The sequence below is a fragment of the Sturnira hondurensis genome, unplaced genomic scaffold, assembly GCF_014824575.4.
Source record: "Sturnira hondurensis isolate 20B ecotype Veracruz unplaced genomic scaffold, ASM1482457v3 Scaffold0021555, whole genome shotgun sequence".
Taxonomy (NCBI): Eukaryota; Metazoa; Chordata; class Mammalia; order Chiroptera; family Phyllostomidae; genus Sturnira; species Sturnira hondurensis.
The window spans coordinates 5,275,733-5,303,071 of record NW_028094186.1 but is presented as its reverse complement, the minus strand read 5'-3'; the positions used below and the strand labels follow the sequence as shown (position 1 = coordinate 5,303,071).

At 53.5% G+C, this 27,339-nt stretch overlaps 1 long non-coding RNA gene across 2 annotated transcripts in view; it reads right to left on the bottom strand.

Annotated features, from left to right (window-relative positions):
• The window catches only part of LOC118977781 (uncharacterized), a 50,622-nt gene extending 25,604 nt beyond the window's left edge, over positions 1–25,018 (bottom strand). For both annotated transcript variants that reach the window (XR_005064606.1, XR_005064605.1), the window contains exons 1-2: positions 24,358–25,018; positions 9,347–9,480 (exon numbers count right to left, since the gene is read on the bottom strand). This is a non-coding gene — a long non-coding RNA (uncharacterized LOC118977781). The remainder of the gene's footprint in view (positions 1–9,346; positions 9,481–24,357) is intronic.
• Positions 25,019–27,339: the final 2,321 nt, after the last annotated feature.

Genomic DNA, 27,339 nt, shown 5'->3' with positions numbered 1-27,339 from the left:
CTCAGCAGGCTTGCTCCCCAGTGGAATTGCTGAAAATTATTTTAAAGCAACCACTTAAAGTCTCTGAAAAGAGTCCTAAGGGCATATGGCAAATGAAGAAACATTTATTCGAGGAAACCTAATAAACAGCAAAAGTCTGAGGTGTCTGAACTGTGATCCATTTCTTCCCTCTCCCCTCCCAGCTCAGCGCAGGGAACAGCCGCTCCAGACGGGTGCAGCCAACAGCACAGAGCGCTCGCTCCCAACTTCTCACTCTCTCTCTCTCCTTCTCTCTCCCCCAGCTCCCAGCTGGAGGCCTGCAGCATCTTCCCAGGAAGGGCAGGATATCAGTTGTTCTCATCTTGCCCCAGTTTAGGCTACAGAGGCTAAATTCTGGAGCCGTGCAGCTTAGAGACCCGCACTCCTTTCTTCCCAGCCTCCATTAGGAGGATGAAGACTCTGCCTTCTGTGTGGCATTCTGAGAAATAAATACTGGGGGCCCAATCGCCCTCACCCTGACTCATTCATAAGCAGGAAAGGCAAGCTAAGACCAGAGGCTGCAGCCAGTTCCTACTCCACCCAGTGCCCAGTAACTAAAGCAGGGACGGCACTCAGAGAGAAGAACGCCATTGTCCCCCACTCCCGACTCCCAGCTGAGATCCTGCCCATGGGAAGAGACAGATCAAAAAAGAGAGAGTTCCCAAAGAGCTCTCAAAAGAACCCAATTCATTTCCAGCACAGCTTGGAGAAGCTGAAGACCAAGGGTGCCCTTGAAAACAATGAAGGTTTTGGTTAAAAAATAAAAACAACTATTTAGAGGAGGCTGGTAGATTCATTTGAAATATAAAGTAAACCGTAAACAGACTAGTTTATCAGAGAGAACCAGGAAAGGACACAGCTAAGAAGAGCCCTCTGAGGGTCAGAACCATCTCAGACAATGACCTCAGAAACTCTGTCCACAAAAGAAGCCAGAATTGCTACCATGGATGACTTCAGAAGTCCAATCTCCAACAGAAGAAAATGCACGAGGCCTGCTTCGACACAGGAAATTTTGGCCCACACACAAGAAAAATAGCAAGCAAGAGAACCGCCTGCGAGAGGGACAGATGTCAGATTTAACAAAGAATTCTAAGTAGCTATTATAAATATTTTCAAATAACTAAAGAAAACTACTTAGTGGAATATAAAATAGGACAGCCTCTGCGGAAAATGTTCTTGCCATTCCTCAAAAGTTTAAAATTTTTATTTATTGATTTGAGAGAGAGAAACAGCCGTTCGTTGTTACTCGCTGATGCATCACTGGCTGTATGTGCCCCAACACGGGGCTCGAACCCACAACCCTGGCATTTCAGGACAGCACTCCAACCAACCGACAAAGACCACTTCCTCAAAAATTTCAACATGAAGTTACCCTATACCCAGCAATTCCACACTGAGGTATAAAACACCCAAGAGAAATGAAAACACATACCGTCACATGAAAACTTTCGCACGAATGCTCATAGCCGCCTGTTCACGAGAGCCAAAAGCTGAAACCACCCGATACCCACCCACCAATGAATGGGCGAACAACATATGGCCCAGCGGTCCTGCAGAATATTACTCGTCCATAAAGAAGGAATGCAGTCTTGACACGGGCTACAGCGGGGATGAACCTTGAACGCACATGCTCAGTGAGAGCAGGCAGTCACAAAAGACCACACGCTCTGTGATTCGTCACACAGAACGCCCAGCGCAGGCAAGCAGAGAGAGAGGCGTATCAGCGGTCGGTCAGGGCTGGGGCGGTGGGGGAAGTGGGGAGACCTAAAGGGGACAGGATGTTTTTTAAGGTGACGAAAATGCTCTAAAGTTGATGGTGCTGGCCGTCACACAATCCTGTGAAACTGCAAGCCATCACTAATTGTACGCTTTAAATGGGTGCATTGGAGGGTATGTGAGTTATACCTTAATAAAACTGTTACCAAAAAGTCAAATAACTAACCAAAAAAGTGAACATTCAAGAAGCGGCCATGCAAGCATGCTCTTTAGAAGCATACGTATGAATTCCAAAACGATCAGCCAAAAGAAACGGAAGTGGTTGCCTCTCTGGGGTCAGGGAAACGGCGTGAGCGCCGAGCACAGCTGACCTTTGTAACAAACCCTGTGGAACTGTTGGGTGTTTTAAAATGATGTGCATGAAAACTTCGATGAAATGAAAACTTTGGGGACTTAAAAATAAAGCCTCTCGTCTTGGGGCCTAAACCATGTCAGTCTGGGGGAGAAAGGGGGGCTATAGGAAGGGCAGCCAAGGAAAGTGGGGGAGGGAGGGATGTCAACCTCAGATTCACTCCCCCAGAATCAGAAGCCCGTGCATTTGGCTGAGGGCTGGGTGTAGAGAGGAAGCAAGTGGGGACTCAGATGCGGCCTGGGCCTGCCCACAGCCTCTCAGACCTGGGCCGTTGTCTCAAGGGAGACTCTGCCACACTCTAAGGACACCAGCCCACTGCTGGGGAAACAGTCCGTGACCTTCAGGACTGGCATGGGCAAATATTGAACACCTACTGTGTGCCAGACACCTCCACGATGTGCTCTTATAACCCTCTCAAGGATCCTGGGAAGTAGATGGGTTTATTCCCGTGTTCCTGTGTCAGATGAGGAAACTGAGGCTTGGGGATGTTTAGCCACTGATCCAGGCTCACGAAGCTACAGGAGCCAGGGTGAGCTCCCAGGTCTGGCTGTGTCCAAATCCAGTACTCTTTACACTTCAGCTCTCCCAGGGCCGGGGAGGAGGCAGGAAGAGTTAGAGAAAAAGGACCCCCTTCTTCGCTGGAAGACTGAGGCCATGTTTGAGCACGGCTTACTCCCAGAGGCTGGATTCTCAGTGTCTATTTCCAGGTGGGTTGCATTGAGAAGCCCAAATTAATCGTCATCCAGGAAGGCGATGGCTCCACCAGCCTGGACACTGGACCTGCGGGCAGTGGCCCAAAACAGGCTGGTCCAGCCCCCACGAGCCCCCAGCAGCCCAGTCACTAGATGGCTCCGCCCACCACTGCCCACTTCTGTTTGGGGCACCCAGATGCTGAACACGACATCAGGGCTACCAGGGGCCTCTGATGCCAGTTACGGTCACCCCACATCAGCCGTCCAGGGAAAGAATCAGCACCGACCTCCTATTCTGGAAGAAACTGTACTATCTCTAAGTCTCTATTGTACAAATGGGAGACACCACCCTCACAGAGAACAGGACCCGCTCAGGGTCACACAGCAAGTTGGTGGCAGGGCCAGAGCACTAGCCAAAGCTTGAGCTGCAGTTGAACTCGTCTTCCCTGCTGCTCCTTCACCAACAGGTGAATTAATGTCAGGGCCCTCCTGGCTGCCCATGGCAACATCTCACCCTGGACACTCCCTCCCCTTAGCCACACGCTCCCTTGTTATTTTCTGCTCTTACAACCAGCCTCAGTGCCAGGAAAGAAATGACTAATTCATACTAAAAGGTAAGTGACTGATAAGTACCTATTTTCTCAAACATTTAAAAAATATCTAAGAACTCATCTCCTTCTCCCTCTCACCTTGGCACACAGCTGCCACTCAATAATGGCTGCAATGACAGCTGGGAAAGAGGACAGTGGGCCCATGTATACCATCAGCAGTGAGGAGGGCAGGTGTGAATTTAGACAGATTTGGGGGCTAGCTCTGGATCTGATATCTAGTAACTGCAATCTTGGGAAAGTCACTCAACTTTTCTGAGCCTCAGTTTCTTCATCTGTAGAGTGGGGCAACAATATCCACCTCTCAGGGATGTGGCAAGGATTCAGGGGGACAATGCCCATGGAGTCCTTCGCACAGTGCGCAGGCCAGAGTGAGCTCCTGGCAGTGTGGATGTGGACCGTTAGAGATAAGGAGGGAGGGGGCAAGACTTTTCCCCTTTTTCTGTGACATTCAGAATTATCTCACACGAGTCTTGTCTCGCCAGTGAGACTGGGAGCTCCCTGATGCTGGAAACACAACTGGCCCCTTCTGAACCCACCGGACCACAGCCCTATGCCCAGCACAGGGTTTCCGCCATTGTAGAGGCTCAGTAAAACCCTCATCCCCCATGCATGGATGCAAAGAGACCAGCTTACTGTGAGGTGCCCAGACCCTGACTGTTGCGCCCGCAAACCTCCTCTCCGGCAAGGAGTTCAGAGCAGCGTTTTACAGGGGCCCTTGAAGGTTGCCAGGGCCAACTCTCCCCATTCACAGGTAGGTCAGCTGAGGCAACCAAGAGTGAAAAGACTCTCCTCGGGCCACAGCCTCGAGACCGAGGTCCTGACTCTCACTGCCCACTCTGGACGTTGGGAGGCTGGCTCAGCCTCCCAGGCCACTTAGGTCCCCCTTCTGACCCCACCTGGGCCCCAGCATCATGATGTTCCCTCCAGAATGTTCTCTCAATGCATGTTTTATTTTTAGATGCACTAAAACTGTTGGAGAAACAGAAAAAAGCCCACATTTCCATTCAAAAATGTTGTCCTCACTTTGAAAACGCCCGTCTCCTCTCTGTCCCACAGAGGCCACTGGGCCTTCCAGTTTGCCTTCCTGCTGCTCTGGCCGCACTTGCGCCCCGTCCTCCGGCAGCTGGGCCCTGCCTGCTCCCCAGCTCCTTGCCCACCCTGGTTCTCCCACGACCACGCTGGGCCCACCGCCTTTGGTGCCTGGAGTGCCTGTTGCCCCTCCTCCCACCTGGAAGGCCCCTCCTCCCACCTGGAAGGCCCCTCCTCCCACCTGGAAGGCCCCTCCCTCCTGCTCTGGGGCCAGAGCTGCCTTCCTGCAGAGCTCAGCAAAGGCTGGAGCCCACCCGGCTCCCCCATCCGCACTCCATGGCACCCAGAACGCTCCTTTTTTAACACGTTCCCCGCATTTATAAGGACTTAAGAATCTACAATTTAAAAACAACTTCAACTGTATATACTCATTCCATCCTTGATAGGTTGAATGCTTCATGATGAGCTCTGTGTCTACGTTGTCCTTCAGTGTCTAGCAGGGCCCCTAGCACACAGTAGGTGCTCAAAGAACCTTTTTTGGTGGACTGACCTACTAAGGCAAAAGAAACTCCCATTTGAGTGTCTACTATGTGTGGGTTCCTGTATGTTATTCTATCCAATCCTCACAAGAAAGGTGGGGTTGGTCGCCCCATTTTACAGAAGAGGAAACTAAAGCTTGGAGAGGTGAAGCGACTTGCTAGAGGAGGGGAGAGGGACCTGGTAGAAACTCAGGCTCCTTCTTTCCAGGTCCAAGAGAGCCCCTCCACTCCCCACCCCCCAAAATCCCTCCCCTTGCCACTGTTGGACCTCTGCTCTTGGGGTCAGTCCGGACCTGCCCCAGGCTCCAAACAGGCTAGAACTGGCCCAGTTCTACTGAGCACCCACTGCTGTGGCATCATCTCCTCTGGGACCCTTCAAGGCTCCCCAGCGGGTCCAAGGCTGGTAAATCATGGACCACCGTGGCGCCTCCACGCCCTCTAGTGGTAGCAGGAAAGAGCGACTAAGGAGGGGACGTAGAGGGGAGGGTGGGCAAAGAGATGGAGAAAGTTGGAGCTGAGGAAGGGGTTGGACAAGAGCAAGAAGAAACAGGCAAGGCATTTGTCCTTGGCTTCAGAGTCCCCCCCTTTACCCCTCCCCTGCCAGCAACCTCTTGGGGTTTCTGCCGACCAGCTCAGCCTCGGTCCCGGGGACCTCGGAGGGAGACCTCTGCCAGCACAGGTTGGAAGGGAGGAAACTGGTCTCTCCTTCCCGCCTGGGACAGTTTGCTGTCTTCTGGAATCAAGCTGCTGACCTCACCCAGCTAAAACCGGGCTAGGAAAGAGCACCCTTCCTCTCCCCACCCCAACCTCTGCCCCCACAGAAACTGTGGTGCTCTGCCTGTGCCCCCCTAAGATCACAGGGACCCACATGCCCTGGGTCTGCCCCAGCCCTCACTCCCTCTCTCCCCTCCCCCATCTTGCCTTCCCATCCAGCCAACCCCAAAATCCCAGCAGCTGTGGTTGCCATGGTAAGAGCACCCCCCCACCCTTTGCACATAAATAAACTGCAACCTGGGGACCTGGAGCTGCTGGAAGAGGCCGAATGTGCAGCGCCAGCTCATTTCCCACTCCTCTCACTTCAGGATAATTAGTGCAAATTAAATTTCACACCCTACTCTGAGCAGAGCAGCGAGCGCTCCCTGGGAATGGATGCCGGCGATTCAGGGGAGAGCACACTCCACTGTCTCTCTGCAACGTGCAGACGTGAGAGAACATTTCTCCGTCGCGAGTCCTCAACAATTCCCCAAAGTCGCTGGCACCCAGGCAGGCTCAGACACATGCACCCACGTGTGGGTGGAGGAGAACCCTGGAAATGGGAGACGAGTTCAATGCCAGCGCTGGCACCCCTCAGCCAGGCTTTCCTCGTCTGCAGAACCAAAAGGATGGGCCACGGACAGGAAACCCTCGAATCATCGGGGCCTCAAAAACACACATGCATGTCCACATCCACACACCTGCCCTCAGCACGGCTTCCTCCTGTGACCCGTGTGGTCACGCAAGGCCTCAAGCTAAGGAGGGCCTGCGTTTGCTTTCAGGCTCTGTCTGCTATCTAATATTTTTAAGAGGTTTATTTTATTTTATTTTATTTTAATTCCTCTCCTGAGGATATGGTTATCCATCTTAGAGAGAGAGGAACAGAGGGAGAGAGAAGGGGAGAGCCCCATCGATGTGAGAAACATCCATTGGTTGCCTATCGTATCCACCCCAACAGGGGACCAGATGGCTCCTGCAATTTGGTTATGTCCCCTGCCTGGGAATCGAACCCGCAACCTTTCAGTTTACAGTACAATGCTCAAACCAACTGAGCCAAACTGGCCAGGGCTACCATCTAATTTTTTAACTAGAGGCCCACATTTCCTTTTACAATGGACCCTGCAAATTATGTAGCTCGTGTATTTACACATATTAAGTATCTGAACAACCAAACATGCTAAGTACACCTCGACACCAATAGTAATTAACAGCAGACCACATGCCATTCTAAGTGCTGTCTGTAACTTAACCCCCACCGAACCCTCACAACAACCCTGTGAGGCTGATTCATTCAGTATTTCTAGAATTTTAATGTTGTTAGCCCTGGGGACCATGATTAAGTGCAGATTCTGAGTCAGCAAGTCTGGGGCAGGGCCTGTGACTCTGTATTTCTAACAAGCTCCCCGGGGAGGCTGAGGCTGCCTGTCCCCAGGGTCTCATTTTGAGAAGCAAAGGTGGAGTCAAGGCTGTTGCTGTCCCCGTCCCCCAGCTGCTGTGAGGTGGGCCCCCTTCTCAGGGCGCTGCCCTCGGCCAGCCCAAGCTGCCTCACCAGAAAATGCCTGGGAGATGACACCCCTTCCCCTGCCACCAAGAGGGCTGGCCTCCTTCCCTCCAGGCGGGCCAACTCTGCAGTGTCACTCATGCTCCAGAACCCTGTGTGGCATCAGGCTGAGACCAGACTCCAGCCAAGCCCACACCTCAGCTTGGCTTCTCCTCCAACTCTGTGTGAGTTCACTTGTTCCACCTCAGATCAGTCACGTGTGTAGCAACGCCTGTCTGGGGCGCTGCTTCTGAAGAACCCGACCTAGTCAGGGAGACATGGTTATTATCCTCATTCTGTTGATTGAAAAACATGGTGGTTAACCTACCCAGGACAGACAAGCGACAAAGCCAAGATCTGAGTGGGCCGCTGAGTTCCACAACACGCACACACACACTCTTGGGAATGTACCCGCTGTGTGTGCCTGTATACATGTGGCATCTCTGCATGCAGACTGATGCTCATGTGCACATAAGTAGGTATCATCACTTACACACATGTGCATCTGTGTCTGTATCCCAAAAGATGCAGGTGTGCAAATCCCTTCATTCATTCGGTGAGTGAGTGAATAATTGCACAATAGTGCACATGTGCATCTTTCCATCTATTCCCAGGCCTCACCCCTCATGCTGGATCTTCCGTGTCTCCCTGAAATTAAGTGGGGGGGCCCTCCTCCCTGATCCCTCAGCCCTGTCCTTGCTCTTGTTTCCAAGTCTGTTTCCCCTGCTGGTCTGAGAGGTCCCCTAAGGCAGGGGACCTGGTCTGATCCGTCATGGGTAAACACAGGGCCTTGCCTGTAGTAGGTGCTCAATACACATTCCTGGGACTGAATTTAACCCAGCTCTGCCATTTACTAGTCATGTGACTTCAGATGAGTCCCTTCCCTCTCGGAACCTCAGTTTCCTACCTTCCAGGGAGGGTAGTGCTGGGGTGGGGGTGGGGCCCTATAGCGGGTGGACCCAGTTCAGTGTTAAGGAAGGAAGGCACTGGGAAAGATTTGTTCAAGGAAGGGCAGGCATCTTGAGCTGAAATCCGAGGGAAAATCGGGATTTCTCCAGGGAAAGAGGGACAAGGAGAGTGCTAGTCAGGCGGAACAGCACGTGCAAAGGCACAGCGGTAAGGGAATACAGTTCATTCGAGGAGAAGCCTATTCAAGGGGGAAAACCATGTGTCTGGAGCGCAGTGGGGAGAATCCCCCAGGCAGAGGCAGGAAAGATGCCGAGGGGGTCACAGTTTAGATTTTCTTTCTTGAGGGCAAAGGAGAATCATAGAAAATTTTAGTGATGACATCCGATTTGGGTTTTTAGGACTGCCTATTAACATCCCACAGGACGGTCTCCAGTCTCCCCGGGTAAACACAACCTCACCCTCCAGTCCCACTGACTCGCTCTCTGCACCCTACCAGGCTTTTCAGAGCCATTTCTCTAGAGCTTATTAGATGTGTCCTGCCGGCCAAGCCAGAGCAGCGGCTGGGAACACATCTCTGAGTCAGTCCCGTCCCAGCCTGGGAGAAGCCTGCAGGCTGGGGGACCACCATGTCTCCCCTGCACTGGTCTGACCTGGGCCCCCCCCCAAGGCTGTGTGCCTTTGAGCACGTCACTCTTCCCCCTAGGCTCCAATCTTTCCATCTGCAACGTGAGACTGTGGCATGCCACTACCCCTCAGGATTTGGCCAACAAGCACACCAAACCCCCTAGGCTGCAGCGATTGGTTCCAGGGTAGGCACATGACCCAAGCTGAGCCAATGAGAGTCCATCCTGAGGCCCCTTCCGGAAGTCAGTTGCCCCTGAAAATCATACAGCAAATGTGGGTGTGAATGCGTGCGCATGTTTTTGGAGGGGGAGAAAGTCCCTCGTTTTCGCTACATTCTCCGATGCCTCCATGGCCTAAAGGAGGGTGATAAATGCTGGCCGTCAGGAAAACTCAACAACAGGAAGAGGTTAGGGTAAGGAACTTGATACCTGTGTGAAGGGAAGTATAGGGAGATTGAGGCTCTGAGTGAGTGAATGTATTCAAGTCTCAGCAGACTCTTTTACCTTCGCCGAGCTAAGAGGGCCTTGATCACGTGACAGGTAAAACCGTAGTTCATGATACATTCCAGTGCCCCTTCTTCACAGTTGGCTGTCCTTGGGCAAGTGGCCGAACCTCCCTGCGCCTCTGTTTCCTCGGCCTGTAAAAGGAGGACACTCTCAGGCCCGATCTCGCAGGAGAAGGATTCATTGAGATCCGCTGGGGAAGTTCTCGGTTCGCGGATGGACACAGACCATCACGCACTGAAGGCTGGTCAGCACCAGGCACAGCTCGGTGGAAATCAAACAGGGAAAATCGCCCCAAACAAAGAGGGCAGCAATAATCTTTTGCAGGTTGTCCCCCCATCACAGAGGAACTCCCACACCTCGTCTCCTGCCCATCGGGACCTTGGTAGATGCCTCACCCCCGCGTGTCCCCAGAAGGTCTCTGTCAGTTCTGCTTACCCTGGGACCCATCAGAGGGGAGTTGCTGTCCGAGCTCCCATTCTGATGCTCGTGGCCCGCTCAGCTCTGTGCCCTGGAACTGGGGGGTCATATTCCTTGTAGCTGATGGGAAGCAGTTTTTTATGTCCTATAGCTTCTGAGATGGCTCCTGAGGTGCACCCCCTGCCCCGTATTGGTGTTCTGTGTGAGCCCCTCCCCTTGAGTGCCCGCTGGACCTAGTGGCTTCCTTCTAACACATAAAACACTACAAAGCTATTGGGATGTCCCTTTAAAAATCAGGTGACGACAGACTTTGGCTTCCATGTTGATTGTTCGCTCTCTCTCGCTCTCTCCCTTCCCTGCTCTGATGGAAGCCGCTGCCCTGGTGTGAGCTGCCCTGTGGAGAGGCCCACGTGGCAAGGAACTGAGGGCGGCCTCTCAGTTCCTCTCAGTCCAGCAACCCACCAGGAAATGAACCCTGCCAACAGAAGCAAGCTCAAAAGCACGTCCCTTCACAGTCAGGCCTTGAGATGATGCAGCCTAGGCTGACGCCTTCGCTGCCATCTCGTGAGAGGCGCTGAGCCAGAGGACCCAGCTAAGCCGCCCCTGGGCTCCTCACCTACAGAGACTATGGCATACTCAATGGTGTGTGAGGTCACTAAGTTTGGGGGTGAACTGTTATGCAATAATAGCTAACTAATACACAGAGCAAAAGGGGAGGGGTTTTGATTTTTTTTTTTTATTTCTCTCTTAGCTGAAAAGCCCAGGAGTAGAGTTTGAAGTTGCAGGCATGACTGGATCCAAATGCTCAGTTGTCAGCAGGGATCTGTCTGCCTCAGCTTGGGCTTCCACAAGAATTGATGCTGAGACAAGGACCTGGGTGCCGGTGGTGTATTTGGGAGGGAGTGCGGGGAGCAAGAGTGACAGAGGGAGAGGAGATTAGGGCAAGGAAGAAGGAAAGGGTGATAAAATGTGTTTTCAAATTTGCTGCTGAAGAGGCTGGATCTCTCTGCAGCCTCCGAGAAGCATGCTGCCTCCCAGCATTGTCCTTCTGAAGAACAGGAGCCAGGGCCACTCCCCCACCAGCTCCTCACTGCACTGGTTCGAGGCAGGTCCCCGTGTATTCACTTCCCAGAAAGTCAGAGCTGCACCTACACTGTGGCTGAGCAGCCTCCTCAGCTCCAGAGACTCTTGCCATGCACCCTGGCATAAGGTGATGCAGGATGCCGGCCGCATCCGTGCACCGGCCCCTCCACCCTCAGCTCCCCTCCTGTGAGATGCCTGCAGCATCGGGCAGCCTCTTCCCTGCTCTTCCAGCAGCGGCGGCAGCTGCAGGCATCTCTTCCCCGTCGGAAAGAGCTTTTTCCCAGTAGTGCCCACAAAGTCTCAGGACTGCATTTCGTTGGATGACAAGGGTCACACGCTCATCCCTGACCCAACCACTGCTTCAGCTGGTCTGGGTCTTGACCTATGCCTGGAGCCAGGAACTAGAAGTAGCTCTTCTATTGAAATTGGGTAAGGAGGAGAAGAAAGAGAAAAAGAGGAAAAAGAGATGAATGCTGGCAGGACGACAGACTTCTGTTAAGTCTCTGACTCAGAAGGCCTGGGGTGGGGCCCACAAAATCGCGTGCCTAACAAGTTCTCAGGTGTTACTGATGCTGCTGGTGCAGGGACCACACTCTGAGAACCCGTGGAATGGAACCCGACAGGTAATACGGCTGCTTCATTCCTGGCACTTTTGTTTCGGTGACACATGCATGTGGGCACGCAGTCACCAAGGGAAAGGCATCCCTTACCGAGAGCACTCACTGCACTGAGAGCAAGTGACCGGTCCAGAGCCACAGAGCTGCAAGGCGAGAGAGCAGGGCTTCGCAGGCAGGTCTAGCAGGCTTCGAACCAGTGCTTTGTGGCCGATCCCAGTCACACAGGCAGCGTGGCGGCAAAGGGAGGCTGGGAAACATAGTCCTAAGCTGGAGGGCTGTGAATACTGTAAGTTGACAGACTCTACAACACCAGGCCCTGTGGCCTGAGATGCCTGGCAGAGGCACCCAGAGAGGATGGGGGCGGCCCCCGGAAGGGCCCCCAGAGAGTCTGCTAGTGGCAGCGTTCCCCACAGATGGCAGGGTGGTGGCCCAGCCTCACTTCCCAGAGGCAGGACCCAGGCACCCTTCTGTGCCCCTCAACTCTGATCTAATGCCAACCCCCTGCCCAGACCATTCTAACGGGGCTTGACATTTTCTAACAGATCTCTGCTGTTATTTTCCTGTTTATTACATCATGTCAAGTACAGCTTTCACTTGGAAGCTTCAAAGTTTATTTACTTATAAAATATTTGCTCTATCAGAAAGGACACCGTGTGGATAATAAAGCTAGGTACCCTCCCCCGCACCCACCCCCATCCCCAGCCAATAAAATAATTGCGTCTGGGTAGATGGGAGTGAGACTACGTTAGACTTTATGGCAGGGATCATTTTTACTGGCCTTGCCACTGAACTTCACCCCCCTTCCTCGTGGCATTGCCAACTGCAGATGCTTCTTTTTCTAATCTTTCCAAAAAAGCAGTGACTCATAAACAAGAACAGATTTCTCTTGCTTGCAGAAAAGGTAAATTGCTGGCAGAAATAAATTTGCAGATGCTAGAAATTCACAGAAAAGAGCTCGTTGGTGGAGAGGGTTTGATATCCTGCCCTATCCCCCGCCCCCTTCCCCCTCCGTCTGTGCACTTTCTCTTCCTGGGCAAAGCCAAGCTGGGTGCTGTTGGGTCCTTGCTGGGCGTGATGCTGGGCTTGGTGAGGAGGTGGGCTCTGCTGTTTCGAATGACTCCCCTGTTTATCTCCCAGTTTGTCCCAGTTCATGGGCCTGGGACTGGGAGGAGGCCCCAGAGATGGAGGGCTCCGGCACCCCAGCTCCACGCTGTACACTGACCTCAATTTATGTGGGTTGCTCCCAGCCTGTGGGCCTGTCACCCGGTGAACAGAAGGCCTGTGGGACCTGCCCAGGGCCTACGGGGAGGTGGCTCCTCCCTCAGACAGACTGTGGGACCCAAATCAGCCTGAGAGAGGCCTAAGTGGGGGCCTGGGACCCAGTCTAGAAGCCTCCCTCTCTGACACGTGGCAGAGGGGACGAGAGGTACCATTTCCTGAGCATCTGCTGTATTCCCTTCCTAGGGCCAGGCCTCCACATATGTCTTCCCCAATCCTCACAGCACCGTGGGAAGTTATTATAGCCATTTTACAGATCAGAAAACTGAGTCCCAGGGAGAGGAAGTCACTCATCCACACTCACACACCCTCTAACTGAAGTGACCCTGCGACTGGTCTCATTTATAGTTTCCTGCAGACCTCCCTTCTCTCTCTCCCTCTCTCTCCCTCGCTCTCCTCTTTTTTCAGCCACCCCCAGTCCATGCCACCCCTCCCCCCACTTCACTCCTCCACTGGAATCCTGACTCCCTCCTCCTCCCCACTGCTCTTTTCACACTAAGCGCAGGGCATCCAAGAGAGAAAAATTTTTCCAAAGAAAACAAATGTACAGGAGCCAGAAGTGGGGGGAGGGGAACCTCTGAGCTCAGGAGGGGAAACTCGGCTCCCAACAGCAGCAAAGGCCTCAGAAGTGGAGGCTCCCCCCCCATCAACCCCAAGGACAAGTTGCATGTGCAGTCACCTGACTGCACCCCCAGACCACCTTAACAACTAAGTTTTAAATTGTTGAGTACCCCTACGCTTCCCTCCCATGCCAAGAATGTTCCCTATTGATATATTGACAGTTTAAGCTTTAATTTTTTATTGAAGTCCAAGTTTCTACAACCCCCCAAAGCCAGTCTCAGAAGAGGTGAGTCATTTACACTCTAGTGTGAGTAAGTCTCTAGCCCTTCCCTGAGAGAGGCTGTTACTAGCATGTTAGTCCCAGAGGGAACCATGGGCTCTCTCAATGTCCACTCCTCTCCAGTAGCTAGAGGGCCTCCATGCTCCAGAGTCTCTAAACGCTCCAGGGCTACGAGGTGCCAGACGTGGTCAATGGCTGTCCTGGAATGGGCCAGGTGCCTCCTCACACTAATTCCTAGCTTGATAAAGACCCGCTGAGGTCCCTATAGGCAGCAGATGGCAAGCCAACTTCTACGTTGCCATGGCAGCCCTGAACCGGGGGAGGGGGCGGGGTGAGGAGACTGCATTGTGTCTTGAGCCTTGTGCCTGGATTACAAGAGGGCCCGTGGAGGGATAGATGCAAGTTTCAGGTGTTATTATTCCCTCCCCCCAATCCCATCAGGTGGTGGCAGATGTCTCTGGAGGTTGCCTGGCAGGGTGGGGCCGTGAGCAGGGCACAGGACCTGAATGCCAACAAAGTTGGGCTTCAGGCCAGCCAGCTCCTCACTCTGGCTGGAGCAAAGCCAGCTGTGAAGTCAGGTGCATCCAAGGGCTTCTGGGAGCCCACAACCCCCTGCTTGGAAGTTTGAGGACCTATTATGTGTAGGACCCTCAAAGACAATAAAAGTCCCAGAGGACACAGATCTAGGGGTCAAAGATCAAAGGGTAGATTGGCCAAAAGAGGCCCCCAGCACCTGTCTCCCTCATCTCTACCAAGAAGAGATGCAGGTGCCCAGGTCTCTAGGTAGCACCAGCCTCCAGTTCAGGACCCAGCCCAAGGTGATCACAGGCTTCCAGCTCCCTGCAGGCATCCCCACTCCCCGGGGCTGTCTGAGCTGTGGGAGCAGGCGCCGTGAGGCAGGACAGAGCCAAGCTAGGGCAGGATGCACACACAGCTCAGAGCCCTGAAGCCCTTCCCCAGCCCACACTCGAAGCCAACCCTGGCTCTCAGAGGGCCGACCACAGCATGCACGGTAAGTGGTGTGATTACAGTGTGCACACATACCTCGTGCACACACTCAACATGCATACACTTAGGGTGCACATGCAGGGCACACAATGTATAAGGTAGGTGTTCAGGGTATGAACACATCATGTACCTGCCCCTAGGACTCCCTTATCTACTAGTCCATGCTCACAAGCTGTGCGTGACTTGTACACACAACACACACAGGAGTCTCATACATTGGGCAGAAGAGGGTCCAGTGAGAACTTGTGTGCACATACCTGCAAGCCTACCTCCAGTGAGCATATAGAACGGACACGGGGTGCATGTGAATAATGCATGCACGCACACAGCGGCATGTACACACAGCACCCTCAGCCCTGCAGGGTCAGCCCATGGAAGGGACACAAAGAAGCAGGAAACCCCTTGCCACTTCCTGGAGACAAGCTAAGACACAGAGGATTGCCCACAGAGGCAGGCCGGGGCCTGGGGAATTCCTCACTCGGCTCCTGTGCCAGCGCCACAGACGGTGAGGTCAGGGACCCATCTCCCTGAGTGGGCCCAGCAGCCCTGTAATCACCAGGGACAGGGATGGGGACAGGACAGCCCTAGGGAGGCTCTGTGAGCCAGGCTGACGCCTGGCATGGGGCAGGCTCCACCCTGCCTGACTCCCGTCGTCTCTCTCAGCTACACCCATGGCAGTCCCGGTGGTGGGGGAGGAGCTGAGCAGAAAGCCTCAAGTGGGGGGGTCAGGGGGCCTGGGTTCTAGACCTGGCTCTGCCGCCACCTAAATGGACATCCTGGGCAGAGCCCAGCCCATCCTGAGCCTCAGTTTCCCCATGGGTACCCACGCTGATAATCTCGGCCCTGCTGCCTTCTTTGTTCACAGGGAGGCCTGTGTCACATGGGTCACTAGGCATCTAAACGCCAGACCCCACCAGCTGGTGGGCCCATGGTCAGGTACCACCTGTCTGGGCCTCCCCAGTAGCAGCACTGGGTAGCTGCATGGGACAGATCGGTAACAGGCTTCACCACCCAGGGACCTTTTGTGCTGGACAGCGTCCAGCTTTGTCTGCTCTTTCCAGCCACCAAGCCCAGGAGACACGCACCTCTTAGGCCATGAGCGTCCCAGCCTCATGGCAGGGGCATCAGGCCAGAGGTCAGAACATGGAAGCTCCAGCCACTGACTCTGTGTTTGCTCGGGCGGGTCCCACTCTGGGCCTTAGTTTCCTCTTCTCTAATCCAAGGAAACTGGACTAACTGGTCTCCAAGGGACATCCCGTTCTGAGATTGATTCCCTGTCACCAGAAGCAGCTGGCAGGCGGAGGAGACGAGAAGAAAGGGAAGGTCCGAGGCAGGAGGCCCGTCCCCAAACTGAGAATTCTCCATCACCATCCGGGTCAGGCACTGGGGCAAGCCCTTTGTACATACAATCTCATTTATGAGGAAAACACAACCAGGAGGACAATTCACAGATCAGGACATGGCAGCTTAGAAAGGACCCCAGATGCCCTGGCCAGTGTGGCTCGGTTAGTTGGAGTGCTGTCTCACAGGCCAAAAGGTTGCAGGTTCAATTCCCAGTCAAGGCACAAACCTAGGTTGTGGGTTCGATCCCAGGTCTGGGTGTGTACAGAGGCAACCAGTCAATGTTTCTCGTACCAGTGCCTCTCTCTCTCTCTCTCTCTCTCTCCCCCTTCCCCTCTCTCTAAAAGCAATGAAAAGTCCTCAGGTGAGGAAGGAAGGAAGGAAGGAAGGAAGGAAGGAAGGAAGGAAGGAAGGAAGGAAGGAAACCCAAGGTCACAACCCCAGCAAATGGTAGAACCGGGCCTCCAGCTCACATGTATCTGACTGTGAAAACCACATGAAAACCACACCCTGGGTGTGGTTTTTCTAAGTGCTTTTTGCGCACTAACTCACTTTATCCACATAACCACACTAGAGGTGGATTCTATGAAGATCTGGATTTTAGAGAAAACCAGGGCCACTCTGTTAGTAAGTTGCCCCAAAGCCACACAGCTACAAAGCGGAAAACCTGGGTTCTGAAGCCAGGGGTTCTTTAGCCAGAACTTAAGCGTTTTATCATTACATAAACCCACCCTGCCCAGCCCTCGAGGACAGCAATACAGGCCCGAGGAGAGGTTGTACAGAGGGTCAAGGCCATACTTTTTTCCACCGACCTCGTGTATCAGTTATCTACTGACTCAGCCATGCTGTGTAACAACCACAAAACCTCAAGGACGCACAATAATCAACGTCTGTCTGCGCTCTCTCACCAGCCTGCAGCTCCGCCGGGTGGTTCTGCCTTTCTGACCAGGTTCAGCTGACCTCAGTCTATCCTGTCATGTGTCTGCCAACAACTGGCAGGGATGCCGGGGACTGCCTAGCGCAGGGTAGTCTCACCCTCCCCTGACTGACAAGGAGCTCGCTGTCAGCTGGGGTGACAGAAGTGCCTGGGCCACATGTCTGTCATCCCCCAGCAGACTAGTCAAACTGCTGACTTGGCTCACAAGAGTCAGAGTGAGGGAGAGAATGTGAGAGAGAGGGAGGAAAGGAGGGAGGGAGGGGAAAGAGAAAGACAGAAGGAAGGAAGGAAGGAAAGAGGGGGAGGGAGGGAGGAAAACACAGAGAGAGAGCGAGGAGAGACGAGGGAAGCTGCAGCCCTCTTCAGGCCTAAACTTGGAACCCGTACTTTGCCACCTCCTCCAGTTTGCTTTAGTCAAAGCAAATCACCAGGACAGCCAGACGCACGGGCTGGAGAAATAGGCTCCCCATGCACTGAAGGGAGAAGCTGCAAAGTCATTTTGTAAATGGTGTGATTACAGAGAAAAGGGAAGAACGGGGCACATTTCTGCAATCGATCAACCGCACCGTGCGTCTATTTTTCACTTTCATTTTTACACATCCTCTTATTCTATCGGAGTCACAGAAAATCAGAACTGGGATGGTGGGAGGGTTGCCTAGAAATCAGCTGGTCTCCAATCACCCCCTTTACGAATGGGGAGCCTGAGGCCCAGAGAGGGAAGAGTATATGGGGGGTGGGTGCGGGTGAGGTGTTCCGGCCCAAGGCTCTTCCCTGTGGCTCAGGCAGGGGCGCAGACTGGCGGCCTTCCCTTGCCTCTTAGCGGCGGTGCCCTCCCTTCCACCCACTGAGCTGGCACTTGGCACCCAGAGAAGGTGGATCCCCTCTCAGCCCTCACCCCCTCACACTATCCAGACAGAACTCTTCGTGTTTCTGAGTCACACAAGCCCTGGCCTTTGTGCCTTGTCTTCCCCGTACAAAGTAACTTCACCCATTATTCAATCCCCCATCCCCCTAACGGGAGGGCAAAAGTAGTCATAACAATTACCCTTGGCATTTACTGAGCACATAGCAAGGGACGCACATTGTTCTAGGTACTTGACATATATCAACTCCTTTAATGCTCACACGAACCCAGTGCAGAAGGTATGAACATTATCCCAAATTACAGAAGAGGAGAGTGTGGTTCAGAGAGGCGAAGCGCCTCACCCCAGGCCACACAGCTAGGACGTGCTAGAGCAGGGACACGAAGCCAGGTCGGTCGGTCTAGCTCCCAACTTCAGGCTGTGCCAAGTCAGCGAGGCAGCCTGGAGAGGGGCCTGGGATCTTTCGTTCCATCTCCCCAGAGTTCTGGCCTGGTGTGAGGCTGAGGATGGGCTGGCCCCCCGAACAAGGAGCTGTGCGTGAGCCCCACCAGGAATCACAGTGGTGGGGCGGGGGGCAGAGAGGGGCAGAATGAGAGAGATTGAGAGTAAGAGCCTAAGAGCACAGAGCTCAGCTGCCCAGGTTCAAATCCTGGTTCGGTCACCCGACAGCTGTGTCGTGTGACTTTGGGTAATACACTGAACTTCTCTGCACCCCAGGGTTCCAGCCGACACAATGGAGACGATGGTAACAGTATTCACCTCCTGGATTTGTTGTGAAGATTGAACGAGTTAACATATGTAAAGCGATTACTGGTACACAGTATATGCTCAACAGTCATTGGCCATTCTTGTCACTATGTGGCCCTGCTGGCTTCTGGACCACCAGACAGCAGACCTCCCGGGCCACCAGCAAGTCAGCTCTCAGAGCTGCCCTCCAGGGCTTGCATCCGTCCACCAGAGGGATGAGAGGGTGGCCGTCCAGGGCCCTGCACCGCCTCATGGCCCCCCAGGCCCAGTCCAGACTTTCCGTGACTCCAAGGGCCAAAGAGAACAGGGGGCCCTGCCCTGCCACACCCGTTAAGCCCAGACAAAAAATTACACTGAAACATAAAGTGAGCACCGAGAAGTTTAACGACGTTCTGATTTTTTAAACGATGACAACGTTGATGCTTTGTCTCAAATACCATTTGAGTTTATTTTGGTGCCTCCGTCTCGCTGGCATCTTGAACAGATGCTCAGTCTGACTTGGCTTGTTCTTGTACTGGCTCCCCCTGGACCCCAGGCCCGGAGCGGGGGTCCTCAGGAAACGATCGGCAGATCCTCTGCCAAGAGCACCCCCACCTTCAGGGGGATGCAAGAAGAAAACCCCCACCCAGGGTGCTAAAAAAAAACCCTCCAACCGACAATTTGGCAGCTGTGGTTGCCAGGGAGATGATGAGGAATGCATGCGTGCACGCTGCCTCCTGCTTGGAAGCACCCCTGCCCCCGCCCCAGGGGGGCTTTCTCCTGGTGTCATCGTGGGGACGAGGGGCCAGGCCAGGAAACAGGAGCCCGAAGATCACATTCCCCCATTGTCACCGTTGTCCTCAGAGCAGAGGGCATGGACCAGACAATGGGCTGATGGACAATAGGGAACAGCAGATGGTCTCCCCCACCCCCACCCCACCAGCTGGTGCCACCCAGCCTGCCAGGGCTGCTGGTGAGTTCAGTCAGGGTGGGGGCCCAGGCTCAGCTGGCTACAGACCCCCGCCTTGCACCTGCCCACTTGGGGTTTTTGGAAAGAGGTTTGAACTGGGAATTGACACTCCTGGGGGATGGAAAACAAGAGGAAGAATAAATAACTGCCAACACTCACTGGGTCTAAAATAAATCTGCTCTTCATGTAAAATCCAAACTCCTGCAAGGCCCAGAAGCACCAGACCCCTGGGCAGCTCTCCGCTGTCTCCGCAGCATGCTTGCCTGGCTCTCCATGCCAGGGCCACATCGCCCTTTCTGAGCCTGAAACACGGTCAGCCCTTCCAAACTCTGCACCTTTGCTTGTGCCATACCCACTCCCCAGAACACCGCCTCCATCTCCCCACCGTTCGGGCCCCACCTTAAGTACCACCTCGCTGGACAGACTCTCTGATCACCCCCACCCATATAGATGCGAATCAGATTCTTCAAACAGCACTGGTCACGGTGTATAACTATTGATTTTGTTTCCATATTTATAATGTCTTCCCCTGCCATGTCTGAAAGCTCTAAGAGCACAGAAACTGTTTATCTCGTTCTCTGCTATGTCCCCGCCTGAAAAACAGTGCCTACCACACGGTAGGCACTAAATAAATGTTCCTTGAATTCATCATTCTCCAGGCACTTAATCCTCCTAATCTATCCCATGAGGTCATTTTGTCCCCATTTTACAGAAGGGAAAGTGGAGGCTCAGAAAGGGGAGGAATGACTCAAGACAAGGCTAGAATGCGTGACTCCTCCAACTCCAAAAATCCCTGCACTCCGCTCCGCGTCCCCTCCCAGCTCCGCCAGCACCAAATCCCTCTGTGGGGAGTGTATGTCCCTTCTTTCTGGGCCTCTGTTGTTCTATCCGTACAATGACAATCCAGAGCTTAATACCCCTGAAGGTTCTTATTACTCTGATGGCCCGAGATCTTCACAGAGATAAGCAACCCACCCAGGCCCCACCTCCGCCGCCCACCAGCCCACCCTCATAGTGAGTTCACGGTCTCACTGCTGCCCGGGTTTGGGGGCCGGGATCCTGGGTGGAAGAGTTGGCAGGGATACCGAGGGACGGGGCCCCTCCTGCACCGCCGATGAAAATACAAACCCGAGGGCCACTTTGACAACCACTGATCACATGACCCAGCAACTTCACTCAAGAGAAATGAAAACCCGTGTCCACACAAAGACCGGTATGCGGCTGTTCAGAGCGACTTTATCTGCACTAGCCAGAACCTGGAAAGGACCCAGATGTGCGTCAGCCGGTGAATGGGCAAAATGCGATGGCACTGCGGGATAGGACGCTCCTCAGCAGTGCGGAGGAGTGAACCACGGACACAGCAGTGACATGGATGGGTCCCCAAATAACTGTGCTCAGCGGAAGAAGCCAGACACGAGACATGGGCCACAGGCTGGGGTCTCTGTGAAACTCTACAAGGGGCAGGACTGGGGAGACGGGGATGGATTGGGGTCGCCTGGGCCAGGGGCAGGGGGAGGGGCATGAGGGTGATGAAAACATCTATATCACGGCTGTGGTCATGATGACCCAACTGTGTACAGTTGTTGCAGTTCATCAGATCGTACACTTGAAATTGGCCCGTTTTCTGGCGTATAAATTACACCGAATGGCATGACCGAACTAGGGGAAAGGAGGTGCCTGTCTGAAGAGCCAACTTTGGGGCAAGCCACCCGCTTGTTTTGAGTTGACTCGGGGAAGAGTCTGGGCCTCCTGGACCTGGTGACGAAAGCCCAGCCAGGAGCACTTGGCCCCTGGCCCAGCCCCTCACAAGGGCTGTTCCTGGTGCCCCACCCAACAACCACCACGCAACGGGCCCTGGCCCTGGAGGGGGCCTGGGGCCCCCACTGTCCCGGCTCTCCCCATCCTCTTCCTCTCACCCACTCCTGGGCAGAGCACAGACTGGATCAGAGCCACAAGCAGCACTACGGTCCCTCCCCAGGGCCAGAGAGAGCCTCCTCAAGACCGACTGGCGTCACTCGGGGCCAAGTCATCCTTTAGTCAGAACGCTCCCTCCTTGTGGGCAGAACCGCCTGTCTCTGCCCAAGGTGGCACTGACCAGTAGGACAGCTCCAGGCCCAGGGAACAGGGGAGCCCCCACTTCCCTGCAGGGGGTGCAAGGGAGGGCAGCACTGGACCACCCTCAGCATCTGCTGAGCCCAGGGCAAGCATACAAGCAGAGGGTGTGTCAGGAGCGTCCCCCACCCCTTCTCTTCCCAACACCGATTATGTCCCACTCTGCAAGGGGACTCATGTGCACAGGTGGACCGGCTCTTTGGCCACCCCTCAAACTTAGGAACGCTCACACCAGAAGTATGGTCCAGATGCATGAGGATGGCCCAGGGAAGAGGCCCATGCAAGCCCTGGAAGCAAACCAGGCCTAGGTCTAAATGTATGATCTAGAAGGGGACATGTGGCTTCTACGTGGACACATCCCTTTGGCCTTGCAGACTCGTTACCCTGTGCGGATGGGCCTGGCCAGAGGAAAGCCGAGTCGGGCCCTTCAAAAGCGAAGGTGCAGAGCAGGGGCCGCAGCTCCCCAGGTCTAAGGGCTGAGGGCGGTACTGGGAGATGGTGACTCTAGAGTCAGCTCAGGAGAGGTTCCAAACGCCAGGCTAAAGAGCTTAGCCTGCTCTTCTGAAGGAAACAAAATCTGTGGATGAGGTTGGGGATATAGGATAGCCGAGACCAGATCCAGATTTTCGCAAGATTCATTTAACCCACATCCACTATGGTCATCCACTATGTGCCAAGGTCTAGGCCAGGAGCCGTGGATATGACCATGACCCCAGTGTGACTGCGAAGGAACAAGCCATTAGCAACAGGGTGAGGGAAGAGGGCTTGGTGGGAGAATAGAAAGGGAACAACGCTGAGTGGGTGTCTGCTCTGTGCCGGGCCCAGAACTTGGCATTTTGTAGCAATTACCTTGATTGGTTCTCCCCATAAGCTATGAGGGAGATACCACTTCCCCATTTTACAGATGAGAAAATTGAGGCTCCATGAGACAAAGTGAGTTGCTCAAGTTTACAAACTCAGAAAGGGTTTGAGCTTGGTTTGGAACTGGGCCCGACCTTGAACACTGGGGTCTTTCTGCTTCCACAGAGAATGGGGCTGTACCCCACCCGCAGTGTAAGTGCAAGTTAGAAGGAGGTAATGGTCCGCAGGAAGGGAAGCTGACTGTCCCTGTGGACCAGGGAGCTCCCCCCACCCCAGCCAGCTAGAGCACGCACCACCAGTCCACCTTAGAAAGAAGTAGAAACCGCAAAGCAACTGATTGCTGTGGGCACAGCCTCCTAGTTCTCCATGATTTCATCACTCTTGCCTTCCTCCTACACTTTCCCAGGTGGGTTGCCATCATCCTCTCAGGAAAGCTAGCAGGGAGAGAGGGGAAGGAGTTGTTTCTCTCTACAAAGCTTGGTTCTTTGTATTCTTTCGAGGGATTCTTTGGATTGGAGCCAGCCAGGGAACACCCAGCAGGAAGGCTCCCTGGCCTTTCCTCATGAGGGGACACTGGCCAAGGCATCAGAGAACCTGCCCCAAATCTACCACTCACGGGTGTGTCTGTACACGTGTGTGTGCCTGTGTAAGTGTATATCTGTGTGCATCTGAGTGTGTCTGTGGGCATGGTGTGTATGTGTTCTTGTGTGTGTCTGGTCTATGGCGGCTGCAAGTGCTCCGTGTCAGACCCGGCTCTCGGTCCACACGGTTCCCTGGCTGCGGGACCCCCCGACAGGTGCCTAATTCCTTGAGGCGCCTTCTCCCCCCTGTGAAACGGGTAGATAATCTTGTCGACTGAGCTGTGAGGACGGATGGATGGTGCATTCTGTGCATCACCCCAGACACGAACTGAGCGTTCACTGTGCTAGGCTTTCTAATGAGGGCCTTTCTCTCCTGCGTCTTTCGGATACCACTTGCACTCATCCTCTCGACCACTGTTTATTGAATCCCCATGATGTGCCACATACTCCAGCTTTAGGCAAAAACTGCCCTTTCTCAGAGGTTGGAGAAAAGGAATAGGAACCAGCCGTGAACAGTCCCGGTTTCAGTGCCCATTCACATTCATTCATCCATCCATCCATTCATTCATTCAGTGTGTATTGTGCCCTCTTCTAGCTGTGTGACATCGGGCAAGTCATTATCCTAAGTCCCCACTTCCAAATCTGTGAACAGGACATGGAAACAACGCTTGCCTGCCTGGTTGGGGCATTGGGAGAATGAATTAGACACCATAGCATATGAAAGGCCTTCTCATAAACACTGCACAAAGAGCAGTCATCACTAACGTGAGGAGTCGCACCTCCACGTAGGATACAAAGCTGTGCAACCAGGAGGAAGCCTGGGCTGTAAGTGGTACACTCAGGGGCAGTTTGCAGGTGCCCAGCTGAACCACATCGCCCCAGTGGTAGGAATTTGGTACAATGCTCCAGCAGGCTCTTCCTGACTCCGTGCCCACTCTGGCCCGGGCCCCTCTGCTTTCTGTGGGCCTCTATGTTCTTCCTTCCAAGGAACATTCCCTTCTTGGGTTGCTTGGGTCGCTCCCAGCTCAGAGCTTTTTCACTAGCCTCTCGCCAACTCACACTCCAGAGGGCATCAGCAGGCTGTGAAGCTGGCATGCAGTTCTCCAAGTTCACATCTCCCAGCAGCTGTCCTTCACCCGTCTCTCTTGGGGGTAACCAACCACACATCCTCCCCAGAAACTCTTTAAGAAACTGGGTTGCCCATGCTTACCTTCGAAAATGCTGTAGGTTTACAGCTGCTCTGGCCTAGAACACTCCCTACCCCTTCCATAGGCCACACACCCACACAGCTCTACCTCTAACAATCGCACGTCTTGTAAACTGCATCACCCCTTTGCCTTGATCGGTCAAGTGGGGAGAATAATAGTGCCTACCTCATAGAGTGCTTGTGAGAATTCAATGAGTCTGTGTAAAGTGCTTAGAATAGTGCCTGGCACGTGATGGATGCTCAATAAATGTTAGTTTATTACTTCATCCTCCAAGACATGAGTCAAGCAGCTTCCGCTGGCTGGCCAATTTCTCCCTCCCAGCTCCTGCCGACGTTTCTGCGGGTATTGACTTTTTCCTGGCTTCATTCGTTTTGCAGGCCTTCGCTAAGTTCCCACGGAGATTAATCAAGCCGAGTGCTGGCTCCCGGGGGATCCAGCCCCACGGGAAGGACAGGAGACTGATCACCAAGTTCCGAGATGAAGAGTGCAGGTCGGAGACAGCAGGGGAGCTGGAGACGCCCAGGGGTCAGCTGGGTTTGCTCCAGAAGGCTTCCGAGGAGAACCAACTGAACGGAGGCTTCAAGGATGAGTGAATGTCAGAAGGCCTGACTGCTCTGAGGAGCTGCAGGTAATTCAGAGTGGCCAGGGCAGGTAGTTCACAGTGGCCAGGGTGGAAAGGGGTGTGGCAAGGGGCTAGAGATGAACTGGGAGGTAGACAGAGGCCAGATCACAAAAGACGGTCAACGCCCCATTGAAAAGCGAGCACTTCTAACGTCCCACGAAGTTGGGCCACCTGGGTTCTAAGTGCAACTTGGTATTCTGGATCGGAGCCAAGAGGAGAAAAGGGACAGTACTGGAAAAACTGACCAACTCTGTACTTTCACGAATAGTGTTGAACTAAGGCTAATTTCTTAGTTGTAACAAACATATCAGGGTTACTATGTGAGATGGGACCATTAGGGAAACCGAGGTAAAGGGCAGATGGGAGCCCTCTGTGGTATCTTTGCAACACTTCTATGCCTCTAAAATTATTTTGAACTTTAAAAATAAAAATTTAAGAACAACAATAAAAAATTTTTTGATAAATAAAATAAAATAAAAATATAAAGCTAGGACTTGATCTTCAGAGTAAAGGAAAAGCCACTGGAGGGTTTATTGCCATGGAAAACCAGGCCAAAGTTGTGCTACAAAGATTTTTCTGACTCAAGTAAGAGGTTGGAGTGGGTGAGCCTGGACCCAGAGAGAGAATCCCCCCAAATTCATTAGGCTGTGGGGATGGTGAGAAGTGAGGGGAGCTGAGAGCTCATCAGAGGGCAGAGTTTAAGGAATTTGCTTTTTGGTTGAACGAGGAGGTAAAGGGGAGGGCCGGACCAAGAACGATACCTGAGTTCCGGGACTGAGCAATGGGCTCACCAGGACTCTTTGATTGCGAGTGACAGAAACACCATCAAACCATACAGGAAAAGGGCAGATGTATTACCCACCCACTCCCTCCTGCTCCAAAAAGAAACTGAGGGAAGCAAAGGGGTGAAACCGACTTCAGGAGCACCTGGCCCCTGGGCCTCAGGCCCCTTCGGGATGCCCTCTTCCCATTGATGTCTTAGTGCCATTCTCTATCCAACAGCAAAGAGCTCAGGACTCATATCTTTAAAGTCTTGTGCCCATTAGGAAAAGACATTTTCCTATCAGCTCCGGTTAGAAATATCCCAAGGAAGAGCTCTAATCGGTCAGGCTTGGTCAGGTATCCGTCTCTGCGCCTGGCACCGTGGCCTGAGGCCTGGAGAACAGCCATTGGCCTAATTTGGATGTTACCCACTCCAGCTGCCTCCCGGCCAGGAGGTAGCCTGCTGATGGGCTCGTCCCATTAGACCCGGACTGGAAGACGGATAATTATTCCAACGAAAGAAGTGCTGTTACCTGAAGAAACACAGACTAGACAGGAAAAGGATGGACAGTGGTGCCCTTTCCAGGGACGGAAAAGGACGAGGAAAAAGCAGGGGGAAGGAGGTGGGGCAGAGAGGAAGTGGGTTTATTTCTGGGAGATTTTAGGTGCCTGGGGGGCACCAGGTGGAGAAACCCCGTAGGCTCAGGAGTTTTCTCTATGAATTCCACGTGGCTTCTTGTGAACTTGAAAGTAAAGCTTCCTTTCCCCCAAAGCCCCAAGCGTTTCTGGGATCTGATGCTTTAGCACCGAGTGGCCCTTGGGTCCTCCTGGCCACCCTGGCTCATCACAGCCCACTCACAGCAGAGAGCACGCCTCCCACTGCCCCGATGCTCCCCAGAGGAGGGGCTGGGAGAGGAGGGCTTTGGGCTTTCTGTGGAGAAGGTTGTCTTCCCTCCGACCTCAGACCTGCCTGGAGGGGACGCCCCCTCTCTGAAGCCTTTTCTCGCTCTCTCCACAGAGGTTAAGAGTGGGAACCTTGTTCCCATTTGGAGAGAATGGGAGACGGGGTGGAGAGACAGAGCCTGGAGACGCTGCGGACGGCGGGGTGGGAAAGACTGGGGCCTTGTGGGGAGAGTGTACGAGTCAGCTTAACTCATTCCCCCAAAAGTGCTTCCCACCTCGGCGAAGCCAACGGCACAGACTCTGGAGCCTCATGCCCAGTCTCACAGCTTACGTCTGCCACTGACCAACCCTGTGACTTTGGGCAAGCTCCTAACACTCTCTGCCTGTTCGTTTCCTCATCTGAAATAAGGTGAGAATAATCCTGCCTCCTGGAGTCTGTGGTAGATTTTGGTTTTATTTACCCGATTAGTGAATGTACGTGCTACGCTTTAGCACCAGGCTTGGAACAAAACGAGCGCTGGGTAAAGGGTAACCACGTGTAGTTCATCTTGTTTGACTTCACAGGTTTAACTTCCTTGGTTTTGAAAAACAGGATGGATTGGTGTGTGAAAACATGGGTGATGGATGGATGGATGGATGGATGGATGGATTATGGGTGGATCATGCGTGGATGGTCAGGTGGATGTTTGGTTGTTGGGTGGATGGATAGGTGGTTGGATGAGATATTGAGATGTGTAATATATCATCCCTGTGCTCACTAGAACTCAGATTTCAGTGGAAAACAAAGACACAGAAATAGATTGTTACAACAGGGTGAGCGCAGAAGCCAGCTCGGGGAACAGCTGAGGGGCAGGGACATG